Genomic DNA, 21035 nt, shown 5'->3' with positions numbered 1-21035 from the left:
AAAGCCAATGAGTTTAGCTTGTAGTTTGAAAGTATGTCTGTATGTAGAATTGCCATATAAATGAAGAAGCATGGTATATTTTGAATTGAAGTTTATTCACATCCAAAGGATCCCATCCAACAGCTGCCAGAGCCAGTTACAACTGAGCAGCATTCTTCCAATAGTCCATGACCTCACCACACTCTAGACTACTGTGGGTATGGAACATGAACCACATTACAGTCTATGAAATACAGAATATCACACATCTCCCTCCTATAATAACTATGTACAAAGCTAACAAGCATCATCACAGATAAAGCTTTAAATAACATCACGAATAATCATTCAGATAAGATGGACGTTTTGAAATCCTCGAAGAGCGACGAAGAAGATCACATTCTTTTCTGCCAATACTTCCATCTTCATTCCCTTTCACTAAAGTATCATGGTCGCTCATATCCTTGTCATTGTTGTTACTATGACCACTCTATTTAGATTCCATATTCTGTGATCCTGAGTTTTCACAGCATTATTAAAAACCTTTGTAACCAACATAGGTTTGAGAAACTTTGAATTGCCACCACCAAACAAACCTGGTCGTTTAATGGCCAGCCAATCTCCTACCTTAACCACCGTTCTTTTTACAGATATTTTTAAAGTCAAAGTTATTCTTCCTTTGCTGTGCTTTATATTCTTCCCTATCATGCAATTCTTTTTCATCAACACTCTCACTTCTCCCTTTCATTCTGCAATAATCATTAATCCAAAAACGTTCCAAACACGTGTTAGCAAATCTACCACGAAACAGAAAGAAAGGAGATTTCCCAGTAGTAGAATGAGGAGTTAACCTGTATTCCTCAACTTTCTTTCATACTTCACTCTTCTAATCAAGATGCATGGATTTAGCAAGAACAATGGTTTCTTTCAACACCCTGTTATATCTCTCAATCATGCCATTTCCTTCAGGATAATATAACGCACACCTTTTGTGTGCTATGGCCCTTTTTTCAAGAAAATCTTCCATTTCCCTGGAAATCAATTGCACACCATTATCCGTCAAAATTGATTTTGGATTACCTTCTCTAGCAAATAATTCCTTCAAACACCTTTTTACATTATGTGTCTACATACTGGACAAAAAGAAAACCTCAGGCCACCTAGAAAACATGTCCTTGATAACCAAAAGAAAAGTTTGAAAGCCATTACTATGGATTGGTCCTAATATATCCAAAGCAATATCTTCCCATGGACCTTTGGAACGTCTTCTCACTACCATAGGTTGGACATGAGGAAATTTAGATTTGTCACTAAGACCACAAGGAATGTAATCTCGAATTTCTCTCTCAATGAATTTATCCATCGCTGGCCACCAATACGAACTTCGTAACCTTTCTTTGGTTTTAGTGATACCAGAATGTGAAACATGAGCCATGTCTAGCAACTCTTTTCTAATGCTAGCAGGAGGAACTAACCTCATGCAACCAAAAAGAATCCCTCTATTGACTGACAATTCGTGTCTCACATACCAAAGTGGACTTGTGTCTAAAGAACCAACCTTAGCACTATACCAATTAACACACAGCAACGATAAAACCTCCATCAAGGTATTGTCCTGGGTCACTTCTCTAACCCATCTCTCTTCAGATATACTTGCCAGATCTAAAGTACAAACAAATTCTTCCTCAAACTCCTTATCTTCATCCCCTGAATCATCACTGTCATTGATATTGACTTGATCCCCACAAGGAACCAAACGGGAGAGAACATCAGCAATTTTATTTTCCACTCCCGGAATGTACCTAATACAAAATGAATACTCCTGAAATCCCATTATCCATTTATTAATGCTGCCTGAAATTAAATCTAACCCTTTCTTCAAAAAAATCTCTACTAAGGGCTTATGATCAGTCCTGACCTCAAATTCCATACCCCACAGAAATTTCTTTAGCTTCTTGACTGCCCAAAATACCCCCAAAGCTTCTCTTTCTACCAAAGAGTATCTAGACTCCGGATCCCTTAAACTTCGAAACAAGAACATTATAGTTTTCAATCCTGATGGGCCATATTGTTGTAAAACCGCTCCCAACCCCTTCTCACTAGCATCCGTCGTGAGAATTGGTTTAAGAGAGGTATCATAACTTTGTAATGAAGGAGCATTTTTCAAACACTCTTTTACTCTTGCAAACTCAACATCACATTCAGAAGACCAATTATAACTAACACCTTTCTTCAATAAACATCTCATGTTGGCAGTGGTTTCTGCAAAGTTCTTAACACATTTCGCATAATATTCCACCATGCCTAAGAACTTCATAAATTCTTCCTTGTTATTGGGAGGACTCATATTTTGTATGGTACCCACCATGTCTTCCTCAGGCCTAACACCATGTGCATCAATCATGTGACCAAGATAGTTTATAGAGTTTGCACAGAATTTACATTTCTCCTTTTTCACAGTGAGGTTATATTCGTTCAACCTACTTAAAACAGCTTTTAATCTTACATCATGTTAATCCATATTATTGGCGAATATCAAGATGTTATCCTGATAGATGCATACCCCAGGTAACCCTCTTAATACATTCTCCATGACTCTTTGGAATACGGAAGAGGCAAGACAAGGCCAAATGGCATCATCTTAAACCTAAAAGTACCAAAAGGCGTAATGAATGCTGTCAGATCTCTGCTACTCTGCTCTAGCTCTATTGTATTGGATGGTACGCAGATGTTAAGTCGATGGTACTAAAAAACTTAGCACCACCCAACAAGACCAGCATTTCATTTATTTTAGGCAACGGATATTTATCAATAACCACATTCTTATTAAGTTGGGGTAAATCAATGCATAGGCGAAGATCGCCATTCGGTTTTCTTGCGGCCACCACCGGAGCCAACTACTCCGTGCCTTCAACCTCTTCAATTATTCCACCTTCTTTCAATTTTTCCAACTCCTTTTGCATATCTTCTCTAACTGCCAATGGAACGTTTCTGACGTTACAACATACTGGGATAGAATTATTCTTTAACCTAATTTTGTGTTGATACCCTTTTAAACATCCCAGCTCATGCTTGAACACATTGGGAAAGTCCTTAATGAGAGATTTCAAATATTCACACCCTTCACTCCTCGTATCATCAGGAGTAACAGTGTGCTTCTCATCCAAGACCAACACATTACAGTTCCTACATCTAAAAGGAGAATCAGATTTCTGAATAGCACAAACATTTTCTCTGATTCGAATAGGAGGATCCGCATTTGGATCTAAGTACACTCCTAAGTCCCCTTGGTGGAGCCAACTAATCAAACTGTCACCCCTTTTTGATATGTATATTTTCCCTGCTACCATTCTATTCTTGTACTCAAAAACACCCCTGAAGTAGCCAAGAGGTTTTATCGGTTCACCCCCATATGCTATAGCTGGCTTGAAAAGTTTGATTTTATTCTTAAGCTTTTGATTGTAAAACTCATTCGAAACAATAGTAATCTTAGCCCTATAGTCAGAGAGCACCCTTGTTGATTCCCCATCAATGAGGATATCATCAAATGGACAATTTTTTCTCTTAGAAAGATCTTGAATCTGAACAATAATTTGTACGCAGTCAATGTCATCAGGAAACGACTCTGAATTGTCCTCATACACCTCAACTTTCTTGCCCCTTGGAGTCATTTTCATCCTACATATTTTGAAAAAATGACCCTTTTTCTTACACTTTGAGCAAATGTGATTAAATGCAGGGCATCTGCTATCATTTGCTAAATGCCCCGTCTTGTCGCACCTAAACCATTTCAAAGTTCTGACTTTCTCCTTGCTTTTAAATTTATCATTCTTAAATTCTCTATTTGTTTTAACATCAACACCAGAAGTGAATTAAAAAGTTTTCTCCTTAACTAAATGAACTTTTTCATCTTTTACATCCCCATTTTTCTTGAGAACATCAACACATTTTAAAGAGTGTTCTATTCTTTTTGCAACACCAAGAACCTCCTCAAGAGTAGGATCATCCCGAAGCCATAATTCCTCCCTAACCTTTTCCATGTTACATCCTAACATAAACTGATCCCGTATATGTTCATCCGTCAAATTGTCATATTTGCATGAAGAAGCCAACTTCCTCAAGTCTGTTATATATGTTTCAACAGTTTCCCCTTCCTTTTGAGTACGTTTCCCGAAATGGTACCTCTCAAGAATGGTACTAATCTTAGGCAGATAATGTTTATCCAATTTACAAATACAAACTTCGAACTCATTCAAACCATTAGACTCTGAGACAGATAAATCTGGAAGATGGTCGAACACATCTTGGCCTTCGGACCCTAAGCAATGCAGAAGAAGTGATGTTTTTCTTTCTGCACTTAATGATGTTCCACAAACCTTAGCATATCTTTCAAAAACACGCTTCCACTATTTACATCTAATTGGTGGTTCACCTGGGGTATCAAGGAAGAAGGGTGCAGCTGTAATATTCTGCATATTTGAATGCTAAAATTTACAACATTACGATTAGAAAGATGAGAAAATATCATGCATCATACATGAAACATAACCATAAGCTTATTAAAATTAAGTAAAACTGTGGTATGTCTAATACAGAATTACAATAATATTGTTTGCTCAAAGATGTAAGATGGACAACTATAAATTGAACACTGTTGTAAGATTGACCCCTGCAAGTGTGTAAATCGTTGTTAAATATTCCATGAAATGATTTGCAGCAATAAAGAGTGTGCAAATCACTGATGATTTCAAGTTTTCATAAAAATTGTACATTGAAAGCGTGCAAATCGCTGTAGAAATCCTGAAAATCGATCTGCAACACTCCGAAGAAAGTTAGATTTGCCACACACAATTTCGATCCTCTAGTGAGCAAACCGCTGCAAAACACTTTGAAAAACTCCAATACCCAAAAAAAAAAAACAAAGAAAACTCACAGTTTATTACAGGAGAATGAAATCGAAAGGCTGTTTGTCCCTGAACACGAAGAATGAAATCAGCAGAATACTTCACCATCGATCGTCACCATGAAAATCCTCTGTAACTAAGCAACCGTAATCTCAAAATGGCCGCCGTGACGTCACAACGCACAACACGTCATTACGCGTTACGTGGACGTGTTGGATGACTGTGCGCGATGACGCGTTATCTTCAAAGAAGAAACGTAGACCACCGGAGAATGCCGAGAAGAAATCGCCTTGAACAATGCATACTCTCTCGCGGATGTAAGGCGTCTTTCAAGCGCTGCATGCGAAGAATCCACAGTGACCGTTTCAGTAGAGACACAGTAAGCAAGTGTTTACCTTTGAAATCTTCAATATTTCGAAGTATATTTAAGCTGTTTTAACGGTTGAAATCAGTATTTCGAAGTATATTCAAGCAGTTTTAACGATTGGAATATCACAATCCATATAATTATCTTCATGAAAACATCTCCAAAGAATTATAGGCTGTAGATTCCTGAATTTTAAATATGAATCATGCAAGAAAATGTCCAAAATTGCACAAATTTAGCAGGAATTCAACTTTAAAAGGTAAATAGCATCCATAACAGTCTGGAATCCAAAACGATAATAACGAATGTTACAGAGATCTAGGATGAGTCCACATCGAAGTGCCATATGTATATTTGAAATTGATATATATTCAGCAGTAAGTGGCGAAGCTCAAATCCCACTAGACCCACATTACTTGAAGTTCACAGCACAGCAAGTAGAATAAAGTCATGTAAATAGGTGCAGCCTCACCTCAAATGAATTCATAAAGTTGAAGAAAAATTCAAGACAGTATCTGAGTTGAGATCCTTTGAAGCTGCCGACTACGCCAGTGTATCCATATAAATGAAGAAGCAGGGTAGATTCTGAATTGAAGTTTATTCATATCCAAAGGATCCCATCCAACAGCTGCCAGAGCCAGTTACAACTGAGCAGCATTCTTCCAATACTCCATGACCTCACCACACTCTAGACTACTGTGGGCATGGAACATGAACCACATTACAGTCTATGAAATACAGAATATCACACTATAATTATCACAGTGTGGCACTATTACACCATGCAAAAAGTGTGGCACTATTACACCATGCAAAAGAAATTGTAGGCACTACTTCCTATCACGATAAAGTCTTGATGTAATGTCAGTGGTGCAGTGAGTAACCATATTACCATTTTCGGTATGCCGGGACCTGGGTAACGGAAAAGAGAGGTGCTCGGCAAAAGACAGTTAAAGCTCTCTGTAGCAAGACACTGAAAATGAGCCCAAATCAGACTTGTGGAATGAAAATAATAAATGAAGAGTCATATTGATGAAGAAAGCCATATGTTATGGCAATGTCTATTCATAGTCAGAATTTACAACTAAATTTGTGATTTGTAAAATCCCTCAACGCAGCCGCAAATCACCTAAAATGTAACTTAGACACAGACATGCATGAGTTTCGCACACATTTGTGGCATTCACATGTTTTACCAAACTGTCCATGTGTGGACACCTTTTGCAGTGCATTGATTTCGCATGTGTAGGGATAGGCCTGGGATTGAATACTCCCCCATTCGTTGGATGAACATGATTAATACGGATCACTGACAGAATTTCGACCTCAGAAATATCGACCTACAAGAATATCGAGTCAACAATATCGAGGGAAAAAATATCGACATCCTATCTACAACATGGTAAGTACAAAAATATCAAAAAAATAATATCGATGTAAAAAATATCGATGTTAAAAATATCGTTTTTTTTTTATATATATATAAATGTAAAAGTAAGTATATAACACTAATAAATAAAATATACATATTTAAAAGTATCTAATAATGTTTAAAATTAATAAATAATACATATATATTAATAATACATTAATTAAATATATACAGTAAAGATATAATATATATGTACTGAACAATAAGTATTAATAATTAATTTACTAATTTATAAATTAATGAAATATATTCTAATTTACTAATACATTTACAAACATAAAACAATAACATAATATAATATAAAAAATAAAATAAACATGTGATATTTTAACAATTAATTATATAAAACGTTGGATAGCGTAAGGGTAAAAATTACTATTCCTACTGCAGAGAGTGGAACAGTAGGGAAAGCGTTTGATAGCGTAGGGATAAAATTACTATTCCCACTCCAGAGAGTGCAACAGTCGAGAAAACTGACCCTGAACCCAAAAAACACCCCTTTACCCACGAACTGAAAACTGACCCTGAACACTAAAAATACCCCTTTACCCAAAAACTGAAAACTGACCCTGAACCCTAAAAATACCCCCTTACCCAACAACTGAAAACTGACCCAGAACGCTAAAAATACCCCTTTACCCAAAAACTGAAAACTGACCCTGAACCCTAAAAATACTTATATTTAACATATAACACATACATAATAAAAAACTATAAAATAATACAAATATCGATATTAGTGTCATCGAAATTATTAACATCGATATATATGCTATCGATATTACTAACTTCGATATTACTTACATCGATATTAAGTATATCGATATTACTTACCTTGGGTCGATATTCTGTCCTACAATATTCTTGCCTTCGATATTATGCTCCTTCGATATTTCAGACTCGATATTATGGTAGGTCGATATTTCCAACTCGATATTTTGACTGTCTACCGATTAATACAGATGTGTTTCCTACATCACTACCACTTCAGACATTAAACCTAAAGTTCAATGCTCAGAAGTGTAGAAGGTGCACTAACACATGGTTGTATATAACCAGTTCTAAGGTGTGGGTGGCTACCTCATTTACATTGCATTTTCATAATTGCCACACTCACCCCTGACACATTCCCCTGGCAAATCCATTTTATTACACATGTAAGTCAATAAATCAATCAAACAGCATTTGTAGAGAGCAACACTGTCTCCCCTAGGGGTATCAGGGCACTGTGTCTCCGCCAAAGAGCCAGGCCTTGAGTCTCTTTCTGAAGTCTACCAGTGAGGGGGCTGTACGGAGCTGGAGGGGAAGGTCGTTCCAGGTCTTGGAAGTGGTGTTGGAGAAGGAGCGGCCACCGCTGCGACGGGTGCAGTGGTGTGTGTGTGTGTGGGTGCGTGTGTGTGTGTGTGTGAGGGCGAGTGAAGGTGTCTAGAGGGTTGATGGAAGTTCAGTCGATGATTGATGTAGGCAGGTCCTGGAACGTGGAGGGCTTTGTAGACTTGCAGGAGGATCTTGAACTGGATGGGGAGTCAGTGGAGGTCCCTCAAGTGGGGGTCAATGTTGGTTCATTTAGAGAGGTCCAGAAGGACTCTGGTTGCTGCGTTCTGTATGGTCTGGAGTCTTCTGAGGAGCTGGATGGAGATGCCAGCGTTAAGGACATTGTCATAGTGGAGGCGGCTGGTGACGAGGGCCTGAGTGACGGTATTTGGATGTTGGCTGGGATCTGTCTGAAGATTCTGCAGAGCATGCAAAGTGTGTTGAATCAGGGGGAGGCGACTGCCTTGACTTGTCGTTTAATGTCTGTTGGTTGTGAGGATGATGCAGAGCTTGTGTGCATGGTCGATTGGTGTGGATGTAGGCCCGAATTCTGCAGGCCACCAGCTGTGGCACAATGCAGAAGCGTTCTTCCATAAGATCAGTACTTCAGTTTTGTTAGAGTTGAGTGGAAGGCAGCTGTCTCTCATCCATTTGGATAAGTTGGTCATGGAGTCGCAGAAGTTAGTTTTGGCGTTGGAGGGGTCCTCAGTGACCGAGAGGCTCAGTTGTACTATGATACAAAATAAATACATACAGTTTTGCCCATCACTGGCATCACTTTCTCCATGCTCATTTCTCATTGATACATGAAAAAAGCTTTGTAGATTTAAAGGACTGTTTCAAAGGTCCTTAGACTCTATAAAAAGAACCAGACAGATCTTGCTGATATTTATCTTTCACACAGTTTTATCTTTGCCCTGCAATGTAGACTTTGTATGTAGTGGTTATTTACACAATGTGCTCCATGGGCTAAATTGCATCTTGGTAGTTTTCACTGTTTTAGTTTTTAAATGAACCCAACAGCACCTATACTATCATCCTCAAAAGCCTAAAAGGTCTGATTAGCACTGCCTGGGACCGGTTATCAGCTGGTTCACAGATCGGTACTGTAAAGATCTGAAAGGTGTTCAACATCAATAAGAGGCCAGGAGTGTTAGAAGGGTTTGCTTACCACATGCAAACTCATAGGGCCATGCTAACTCATCTGACAAAAAAAGACTAATGTCAGTCTGCCGCCTTCTCACTTTCCCCCATCTCATTTGGAGTGCAGAAGAATGCATTTTCTCTTTTGGCAGACTCGTCCCTCTAGGAACCCCCTGTGGCCGACCTAACACCAGTTTAAATGGTAATAGAAGGCCTGCTCCCAGCACCATTCCTGCCAGAGTCCTTTCTTTTTGTGTCTGCCATGAAAACCATTGCGATCCTAGACACCAAAAGTCCAAACATGACCCCACATGCAGATAAAATGCCTATCCCGCTGGGTGCAATTAATTATTAATTACTATTTTTTAGCTATGGTCACCCACTTTAAGAGTGTTTGTAATTAACATATGTTCCAACAACCCTTTGAACAACCCCTGCCATGCAAACCCCAAAAGCGATTTCAGACATGGGCAAAGTGACTATTCTGAGGAAAACATTTCCACAGCTGGCGGGCAAAACTCTTCTCCTGAAGAAGCTAAGAGGTGCACTTTGCTTTTTATAACATAAGAAAATACCCCATGTGAGGCTCCTTGGCATGTTGGTTCAAATTTCTTTCCTTTCCCACACGTTAGCAGCTCCTAAGTCTAGATATTGGGTTCAAAGGGCAATGTGCTTTCCACCTTCGAACAAAGCAAATCAGTTTTGCTGTGGAGGGATAGAAAAATTGCAAATCCATTACCATTAACACACCTGGACTCCTCTTTGAAAACATGTTTCTAAATGAAATATCTACATATATCAATACCTTCATTCACCTCCTTTGACAAGGCCCAGACATCCATGTTTAGCCTCTATTATAACAGATGTTTTTGGAAATCAATCGATCAAACAGTGTACTTGTAAAGCGCGCTACTTACCCGTAAGTGTCCCAAGGCGCTGAGGGGAGGGGGGATTCTGCTACTGCTCGAAGAGCCAGGTCTTGAGGAGCCTTCTGAAGGCGAGAAGGTCTTGGGTCTGCCGTATGTTGGTAGGGAGGGTGTTCCAGGTCTTGGCAGCGAGGTAGGAGAAGGATCTGCTGCCGGAGGTCGTTCGTTGGATGCAGGGGACAGCTGCAAGGCGAGGCTGGCGGAGCGGAGCTGGCGGGTGGGGGTGTGGAAGCGGATTCTGCTGTTCAAGTAGGCTGGTCCGGCGTTGTGGAGTGCTTTGTGAGCCTGGGTGAGGAGCTTGAAGGTGATCCTCTTGTCGACGGGGAGCCAGTGTAGGTCTCTCAGGTGGGGGGTGATGTGGCTGCGGCGGGGGACGTTGACGATCAGTCGAGTGGAGGCGTTTTGGATGCGCTGTAGTCGTCGTTGATGTTTGGCTGGGATTCCTGCGTAAAGTGCGTTGCCATAGTCCAGTCTGCTGCAGACAAGGGCCTGTGTCACCGTTCTTCTTGTTTCGTTGGGGACCCACTTGTAGATCCTGCGGAGCATGCAGAGGGTGTTGTAGCAGGAGGAGGAGACGGAGTTGACCTGCTTAGACATGGAGAGGGAGGAGTCGAGGAGGAATCCTAGACTGCGTGAATGGTCGGTGGGTGTTGGTGCTGTTCCCAGTGTGGTCGGCCACCAGGAGTTGTCCCAGGCTGAAGGGGTGGGTCCGAGGATGAGGACCTCCATCTTGTCCGAGTTCAGCTTCAGACGGCTGCTCCTCATCCAGTTAGCGACGGCCTTCATTCCCTCGTGGAGGTTGGTCCTTGGTGAGGGATAGGATGAGCTGGGTGTCGTCAGCGTAGGAGATGATGTTGAGGTCGTGATGGCGGGCCACTTGTGCGAGGGGTGGTATGTAGACGTTGAACAGTGTCGGGCTGAGGGATGAGCCCTGGGGAACGCCGCAGATGATATCGGTGGCTTCGGATCGGAAGGGTGGGAGACGGACGCTCTGGGTTCTTCCGGAGAGGAAGGACGTGGTCCAGTCAAGAGCCTTCTCTTGGATTCTGGCTTCTAGGAGGCATGTCTTTAGAGTGTGATGGCAGACCGTGTCCATGGCGGCTGACAGATCCAAGAGGATGAGGGCTGATGTTTCGCCGTTGTCTAGTTGGCGCCTGATGTCGTCTGTGGCGGCGATGAGGGCTGTCTCGGTGCTGTGGTTTTGCCTGAATCCGGACTGGGACGGGTCCAAGATGTTGTTGTCTTCCAGGTGGAGGGCCAGTTGCATGTTGACAATTTTCTCGATGACCTTTGCCAGGAACTGGAGCAGGGAGATTGGCCCGAAGTTCTTGAGGTCCTTGGGGTCTGCTTTGGGCTTTTTGAGGAGGGCGTTGATTTCAGCGTGCTTCCAGCTTTCCGGGAAAGTCGCTGTTTCGAAGGAGATGTTGATGACCATCCGTAGTTGGGGTGTGATGGCAGTGCGTGCTTTGTTGACTACTTGGTGTGGGCACGGGTCAGACGGAGATCTTGAGTGGATGGAGTTCATGACCTTGCGTGTCTCGTTGTTGTTGATGTTGGACCAGGAGGTCAGGCTGTTGGTGCTGGTGGTGTTCGGGGGGGGGGGGGGGGGGGGGGGGGGGGGGGGGTGGAGTCTGGCGTAGTCAGCGTGGTTGTGGTGTTGAAGCGGTTGTGGATGTCAGCGATCTTGCGGTGGAAGAAGATGGCTAATGAGTCGCACAGTTCTTGTGAGGGCGGGATGGCATTAGCCTGGTGTGGGAGAGTTCCTTTACGATGCTGAAGAGCTCCTTGCTGTTGTGTGCGTTGTTATCCAGGCGGTCTTTGAAGGAGGATATTTTGGCTAATCTGATGAGGCCAATGAAAGGGGAGGGTATTTTCTCAGCAGATTTATCTTATACAACTGTATCTGCCTCTTCGGATGCAGCAAAAGTGGAGAGCTTTTTTGATGCTTTATATTGAAGTGATTTAGAAAGTCTTTACATTTGGAATATTGAAAGGTGGGCCATTGTCAGATGTTAATACTGCAGGTACACCCCATGTCGCAAAGATGCCATTTAATTATTGAATGATCTTTTCATGTGTAGTGGATTAAAGGTCTTCCACAAACGGTAACAAGCATTTGCAATGTAATAGGTCTCGCATTTACGCGAGTTTAAGCTACTGGCATTGTAAATAACAATGTGTTTTATTTATATTTCCAAAACCAAAACATAAATAAAAGGAATTGTCATTTACAATGCCAATAGCTCAAACTCACGTAAATGCGAGACCTGTTGCATTGCAAATGCTTGTTTTATTTGCCAATCCAACATGGATAAGTAAATTAAAACGGAAAAAAGGACCGTTTTGTAGGCATGTGTTTGCGTGGTGCATGTGCCTACAAAATGACATGGTTTCAGCGACTGTTTCGCATCATTTTTTGTTTTATTTTTCTTGAGCCACCCTGCACAGCATCGTTAAAACGATTGGCAAAGCCAATAGTTCCCAAAGGCAAGACCGATTGGATTTGCCAGTGCTTGTTCCTATTTGTGACAGCCGTTCTTTTCAGGGCAGTCCCAAACAAGACAACCCGGACATAAAACAAGTGTCTTGATACCCTAAATGGGGCAGGCATCCGGCGCTGTGAAAGCCGTGTTTTTTCCACAATTAAGCCATTTGAAGCTATGGAATTGGAAACCATATGTTTGTAAAGGCAGATCAGGGAAGTCAGGAGGTGGGGAAACAAGGCATCCAACGAACTGCCAGAAGCCATTCTTCAACCCCTCTAGGAATTCTTTTTTAAGAATGTATCATCGGCAGCAGTGGGTGAGCATACTGTGTGTACTTGACAAACCTGTATAAAACCTGCACACACCATCATAATTTCTGTTTAATGTTGGAGGCCAGAGGTAGAGAAATACTCAGCAAGGCAAAATTAAAAATATTGACACACAATAGACAACAAGGTGTCAGAAGGGCGAGGGAAGAGGACACATTCTGTGACATTTGTAACAGCTGCTCCCATCTGTGGCGACAAAGGTCTCAGTGCTCAGGCCCATACATGAAATCTTATGTTAAATTAACCCTAGGTAGTGAACTTCAATCCGTTCACACATATGCATGCATGTTTTGTTTATTTATTCATCACAATGCTTTATAAGCACAGACATGGCCCCAGGAGTGTTAACGCGCTTTATAGTATGGGTAACAGAGTTATAAGAAATAGCAATGGAGATGAAATTAAATAAAAAATAAAACTATACAATTACAATAACTTTAATTAGCCCCCCTCCCCCGAACACGTGTGTCCTCTTTTGGTCACGTGCTAGTGGTTTGCCCCAAAACCTTATGTATATGCATGAATGTAGATGTAACACTTCTCTTCATATGCAGACAATTCCCATATAGTATTTGCAACCACGTTTTTTGGATGTCATCCACCGCCCCAGACAGTCCATTTATTGAACCAGCAGCGCGAGTGTCTGCCATTCTGGAATCCTGGTTAGAAAGATTGAAATAAGCTCGCTGAAAAGTGCAGTGCCCTTTTGAAAGGTAGATGTCAAAGGTCACAAGTGGGGGGAGTGCTGGCCGAGAGCAGGGACGCGCAGCGGTTCCCTTGCGGGAGCGAAAGCAAGAACGATAATTGCTACCATATGGTGCAGCTCGCTCCCGCAAGGGAATCGCCAAATATGCACGCGTTGCCATTCTAAGCAATGCAACGAATGCACGTTTTTAGGGCAAAAACGGAATCGATTACATGAGGTCCCCTCCCATGTAACGCCTGCGCGCTGCGTAGGCGAGACCTAAAAAGAATAAGTAGATGAAAATGTCCATTCTCAACAAGACCAAATAAATCAATAGCAATTCTCTCCCAAACATGATGTGGCAATTTGGACATGTTCAAAGGGTGCTGAATGACTTGAGACGAAATACAGTTGCATATATGACAAGTCTTTAATTCTTTCTGACCCTTTCGTGGAGATACAGAAACCAGACTCAGTCACACAAGCTCTTTTGGTGGCAACTATTCCTTGATGTCCCTAATGGGCAACATTGATTACTTGCTGCCGTAGGCTCTCCGGAATAACAATTAATATGCCTGACAGAATAAGGCCTTCTTGAGTCACTGAAAGTTCATCTCTTACATTTTTGAACTCAAATACTCACTGTCATCAGTGAAAGGTCTGAAGTGCTGTTTCCACGATTGATGAACAATATTATGTTTTAACCTTGACATATCACTATCTAGGCTCGAGGCAGTGACAATTTGTTCTAAAGACACAGAGGCTGGTGTGCTCGATTTCACAATAAAATTGATGTAGCCCTCTGCTGTCTTAGATGGGGTGCTAAGGAATTGTAATGGCACTCTTGAAAAATAATGAGCCAGATCTGATCTTTCCCTTTGACGATGAATAATCATATAGTTGTATTCTTGTAGCTTCGTACCCCAACGTTCAAATCGAGGAGGATTTTGGGCTTTGGGATTACCAAATATTGTCAACAGGGCAGGATGGTCAGTCACTGCAATGAAAGGCTTTCCGTACAAGAAAACATGGAAATATTCACAAGCCCAGACCACTTCCAAACTTTCTTTCTCAAGTTGCGAGTAAGCACGTTCTGTTTGTGACAGATTGTTACTGGAGTATGTTACGACATGTCTGCGGGCATTTGGCTGTCCACTGTGCTGCGCAAGGACTGCGCCCAACCCACAGGGCTGGCGTCAACTACAACCTCTGTATGCAGTTTGGAATTAAAGTAGACCATTTCAGTGGCACTCTCCATGGCTTCCTTGATGTGTTGGAAGATCTTCTCGCACTCGTGGGACCAATGAAAATATATGTTTTTTTCCGTTAGTTTTCGTAACAGTGCCCTGACCATAGCAAAGTGTTGTATGTATCTCGAACAGTAACTGGCCAGTCCAAGAAAAGATCGTAACATACACAGGTCTTGTGGGGGATTTGCAGTAGAAAATGCTTGCACATTTGCTGGATCAGGTTTCAAACTCCCACCAGAAAAGGCATGGCCAAAGAATTTCAAGCTTTTCTTGTGGAATTCACATTTGTCGGCATACAGAGTTAAGCCTATATTGGTCAGCAAAGAACAGAATTGCATGAGAGCTTTGTCGTGTTCTTTTTATGTAGCTCCGAAAACGTATATGTCAGTTACTTGCATTTACTACAGGCTGTATAATACATTGAATGACATCTTGCAAATTATCAATCATATCTGCAATGTGCAAACCGGGATGTCTCTCTCTTGCTATGCCACTGAACTGATTTTCACAAAACTAACCAACGTGTAGCTGCTATTGAAGTATATTCTATTATATTGCCTGTGCGAACCCTTGCCACGTTAAATTGTATATTTCAAATTTCTTTTCTCTTTTAGCCCTGTTTCAGAAATGTGTATGTCTTATTGGCAGTGCAGATGTTTCAGACTTTATGAGATTAACAGAAAGAAAGCTTTAAGAAGCACTACTGAGAAAGCATTTTGGGCCTTCCAAATATTTATTCCTTGAGTGCAGGCTTATTTGGGATAAGCTGTGTGCTTTGGCTGAAAAAAGGTGCTTTTATCAGGCTTTTTGGCTTGTGGAAAAGCTTATGCTCCATACAACAGGACTGTGTTGGTTATGCGACAAGCCACTGACAAGGGCCTTGTGTCTGATCTTTATAGGATTAAAGGTTATGACAAAAGCAGTAGGCCTGGCCTATTTATTATCAAAAGCATATGTCAAAGCCCATTAAGAGGGGATTGTCATTACAGTGTATTAAAGCTTGTAGGCAGGTATTGTGTTATTGGAACTCTGACAGATTACCAAAATAAGCAAGTGTTTTGGTGTTGGTTAACCCTTGTGACACACCTTTGTAATAGAAGACTGAGAGAATACTTCTGATTCTGTTTTAGGACGGGTTGTATACTGTTTCCTCAACTTTAGTTTTATACACATTTGTAATTTTAGAAATGTATTTAGGTAGTTGCTTTGTGGTAAAGCGTATACAGAATACAGTAGGCCTCAGTTATTAACAATGACAAGCTATAAATGAAGACTATTGGGCTTATTTTGGGAACATTTATGCCAGGTGCCAATGTTTTGATAGGTTAAATAATAAAAGTTCCGACAAAGGAAGAAAATCTGATCAATTTAATGTAAAAAGTGTTTGCTAAAGAGTTAGCCCTCTAAGTATGGATTGTCATTTCATGTGTTAAAGACTGTAGGTAGATATTTTGTTATACAGTCTCATGATTTACTGTGGTCGGCTAGGGTTTTAGAGTTGGTTGCCACCTCTGTCAAATACATTTTAGGTCCTTTTCAGAGGGATTATATTTGTAATTTTATGACAGCGTGTCTGATGGTTATCATCAAATGGGCAATACAGGAGGCCACATTTGGTTATGGAGACAAACCAATGATGAAGACTATTTATTTATTTCAAAAGTTTTATAGAGTGCAAACAAGACCCAAAAGGGTATCAGAGCACTGTACAGAGCTAACACCAGCAAGTATACAAAACATAAACCAGGTAAGTGAAGTTACAACCTGTGGGAAAACATTCAATGTTTCGGAGGTGCCATAGAGCGCTTCTAGTCAAACATCATACAATAGAGACGACCCAAGATGTGCCACAAATAATTTTAGCAGAAAGAAAGAACTAGAAAAATCAAACAGTCCAATGCAGTTAAAGGAGCTAGCTAGGACTTGAACAAAAAGAGGGCAAAAACATATAATGGAATATCAGTGAAAATAGTTCAAGGTTTTTGTTCTTGACAACACACACTAGCATGATCAACGCGTTAACATTCGTTTATTAGTAGCCTTTTGACCAGTTTTTTAAAGGAAGTCATGGATGGTTTGGATCTGATCTTGGATGGCAAGGAGTTCCAGATTCTGGGAGCAAGACCGGTGAACACACGGTTGTATGATTTTTTTCTTTTTGAATCTTGGTGGTTTCAAGAGAAGGGTGGATGTACTTCTGAGGTTCCGGCTGGAGCCCCATAGCTCAAGTTTATTTGCAAGGTAGTATGAGGTATTGTGGTGAATGGCTTTATGCGTCAGACAAGCTATCTTGAGTTGGATTCTCGCTTCAATGGATAACCAATTTAGCTGCAGCAAGTCGGGTGAAATGTAATCAAATTTCCTCGAGCCCGTTAAAAGTCTGGCTGATGCATTCAAGGTAGCTCTGAGTGGGTCCAAGCTAGCTTTGGGAAGTCCTGCTAGGGTCACCAGCCCATAATCCAGTCTAGGGAAATCAGAGATTGAACCGCCGGCCTGAGATTTTCGGGGGTAGGAGTGGTTTGATTTTCTTCAGTGTGTTCAGTTGGAAATTGGCACACCTAGTAGTAGCACTGATGTGTGCTTGCATATTTAGGTGTTTATCCAAGGTGATACCTAAAGATTTGGCAGAGTCTACAACTTGAGGTGTACAGTTCAGAGCAGTTAGGTGTTTAATCCAGTCAAGGGTAGCCTCAAGGGGTGATGGGGGCACAGATTCACGGGACCAGGCCCCTATAAAGGACAGGGCACCTCCCAAGGACAGGGCACCTCCCAAGGACAGGGCACCTCCCAAAGACAGGGCACCTTCAATGGACAGGGCACCTCCCAGGGACAGTGCACCGCCCACGGATAAGGAACATTCCAAAGACAGGACACTTCCTACGGCCAAGGCGTCTCCCACGGCCAAGGCACCTCCCAGGGAGAAGGGACCTTCCAGGGCCAAGGCGTCTCCCATGGACAGGACATCCACCAAGGACAGACATCCATCACCCATGCGTCCCCTGAAGTTGGTGTTGGTGAAGGAACGTAAACCACATGTGTCAGAGGTGGAAGCGAATGTGGAGGTTAGAAGACTAGCCTCAAGACTTGGCGCCAGATTTACAACGAAAACAACGTTTTCTTATCCAATATGATCAGGTTTATTCAACTCATTTGATGCGGTTCAAAAACAAACTCTCTGGTGAGTTATTCCATGCATATCTTTGCTGACATAATATCCTTCTTATGTCACAAGTTCAATAGACATATAATCCACTTCTTAATACACCCAATGCATTTCGGGTCAAACCACAAACATGACCCTTCGTCAGGGGTCTGTAAAGGAAAGTCAGACAGGACCAAATTAGTCACCCTCTGCGATATAAAACTGCACATTGCTCTCAATTTCACAATAGCATTATGATTTTACAAAACAACACTCTGCGTAATAAGTGTGCTCAGTTTCAGTTAACTAAGTTAAAGACACGTTAACTGGCCTCCGTAAAAACATCTAAAGTGTCACCGATTACGATGAACCTATGAGATTATTGAAATGGTACACATCACAGTTACACACCGTACAATAACTTACGCGGGTTAGGACGCGTTCGCGCCTCCGTGGATTTTAGAGTGTAATCGACCACGTAGGAACAGCAGTTCTCATAGGATGAAGACTCTGTCACGTGACCGCGACCGCATCCAATCTTGATGCGGCCGCCAGGACACGTGAACTGAGTACTAAGACTTCAAAACAATACGGATAACATGAGCAGAATGCTACGTAATGATCGAGATTACATGATTACAGTCTCAATGCGAAAAAATGAAGTTCAACTGTGTGGAGAGCATAAAATTTCACATACTGCATAAAGTAAAAGACAAACTTTGAAAATATACATTACCACTCGATTGTGGGGTACAGAATATAGCATAAGCCAGTGCATGAAAATCAGTCCATTATAATACCCAAGAATGTTCAATCCTATCATTCAACCCCGATGGGTGTGCGGAGTTCAGTCTTTTTATCCAATAGTATTCCGCTCTCAGTCTTTGTTTTATTGGATCCATGTCGGGGCGCTGTTGGATTGCCTCGATCACCATAAATTTTAATTGTGAAATTTGGTGATTCTTCTCTTTCCAGTGAATTGCCACGGAAGATTTGAGGTTGTTGAGTCTGATATTACTCTTGTGCTCCGTGATGCGGATCTTTAATTTGCGCTCAGTTTGACCTATGTATATTTTGCCACATGGGCATTTGATGAGATAAACACAATTGGCAGTATCACACGTGCTGGAATGTTGCAATTCTATGGGAAAGCCTTTAGTAGGATGCATTAAAGTTTTACCACATATAACGTTGTTGCAATGGGTACAATTAAAACATTTAGACATTCCTTTCCATGTTTTAATCTCCTTGGCAGGAGTATTGAGAAGTTCTTTCAAGTTTTTGGATCTTTGATAGGCGAAAGTAATGTGTTCGCAATATAATCCTTTCAGGTCTGGTTCTGTTTGTATCAAATGCCAATGTTTCTTGATGGTATTTTTGATTTTCTCGGAATCCGACGAGTATTTTAGAACACACACAGTTTTTTGTTCCGTTTGTTTGATTTTAGGTGCCAGAAGATCGGTTCTCTTGATTTTGTCAACTTTCATTATAGCTTGTTTAAGGACATCATCTGGATACCCTCTTTGTTTGTACTTAAACGTTTGATGTTTGATCACGTTTGCAACTTCTTCCTCAACAGATGTGATTCTCTTGAGTCGTATATACTGTGACAATGGTAGATGTTTTTTTAAAGGTTCAGGGTGAAAGCTCTGGAAAAGTAAACAGGCATTTCTATCCGTAGACTTCCGGAACACCCTAGTCATGATCTCATTTTGGTTCAATGTTATGTGCACATCAAGGAATGGTATGCATTCATTGGAGATGGTGTGGGTGAATTTTATTCTTTCATTAAGGCCATTTAAATTCTTAATGTTACTTTCCAAACTCTCTTTAGATCCACTCCAGATTAAAAAAAAGTCATCAATGAAACGTTTGAATATGACTAAACCTTCAATCCATGTCGGATTTTCCAAAATGTGGTCTCTTTCGAACTTTTGCATGAATATATTGGCGTATGAGGGGGCCCCCCCAAAGCCCATAGATGTTCCATTGGATTGATTAAAGAACTGTCCGTTCCATTCAAAATAGCTGTGATACAGCGCAAACTGCATCAGCTCCAATATGAAGATTCTCTGATATTCATCAAGTTCACTATGTAGAAGACTCCATTCTAATGATTCAATACCTTCTCTGTGAGGAATCGACGTGTGTAACGAAATAACGTCGATGGTACATAACCAGTACATCTCATCCTGTTTTAGTTTCACATTGTTCAGCATGTTTAAAAAGTCAGTCGTGTCCTTGATATATGTTGCACTTTTTTGAACTAAAGGTTGCAAAAATTCATCCACAAATTTACCTACTGGTTCCGAGATCGATCCACAGGCCGAGACTATGGGTCTGAACGGTGGTTTAATCGGGTCTTTGTGTATCTTAGGCAACATATATAGTTGCGGCCTTCTTGGGTACTTGAGATGAAAAAAAGCATGTGTTTTTTGGCTGATCCATTTCATGGTAAGAGCGTGGTCAACGATCTGATGTAACACGTTTTGATATTCTTGTGTTGGATCTGAAGTTAATGGCAAATAAATGTCTCGGTTTTGAACATGTTGATTGACACTCTCATTGTAAAATTCTGTGTCCATCACTATGAGGGCGCCGCCCTTGTCTGCTTTTTGGAAGGTTAATCCTTTATCGTTACTCAAGTTCTTCAAAGTGTTCCATTCTTTGGTGTTCAAGTTATGTTTTTTGGGTTTGCTAAAAGAGATTTTTTGGATATCTGACATCACAGATCTCTCGAACGCCTCGAGAGTCTTATGGGAGGTAGGTGCACAGAATGTGCTAGGCGGTTTGAAATTCTGGTCCCATGTTGGAATCACAACCTGAGAGTTGATATCTTTGAAGTAATGCCTTAATTTGAGATTTCTGAAAAATTTGAACAATGCGATTTCAGTTTCTCCGGTATTAGATCTGTACGTGGGGACAAATGTGGTGCCTTTGTTCAATACTCTCATTTGCATCTGCGTTAATGGTTTAGAGGAAATGTTAATGACTAGGTTGTCTTCTGCACTTGACTCCGTGTCCTCTTGGCCACTTCTTCCTCTGTTTCTTTTCCTTTTTGCCCTTCTTGTTGTTGGG

At 41.2% G+C, this 21035-nt stretch overlaps 1 protein-coding gene across 2 annotated transcripts in view; it reads right to left on the bottom strand.

The window, feature by feature from the left end:
• Positions 1–21035, bottom strand: part of SLC9B2 (solute carrier family 9 member B2) — a 368958-nt gene that overhangs the window by 109907 nt on the left and 238016 nt on the right. The window lies entirely within an intron of this gene.

The sequence above is a fragment of the Lissotriton vulgaris genome, chromosome 3_1 (genome assembly GCF_964263255.1).
Source record: "Lissotriton vulgaris chromosome 3_1, aLisVul1.2, whole genome shotgun sequence".
NCBI classification, from domain to species: Eukaryota; Metazoa; Chordata; class Amphibia; order Caudata; family Salamandridae; genus Lissotriton; species Lissotriton vulgaris.
This window is presented reverse-complemented; position numbering and strand designations above follow the sequence as displayed.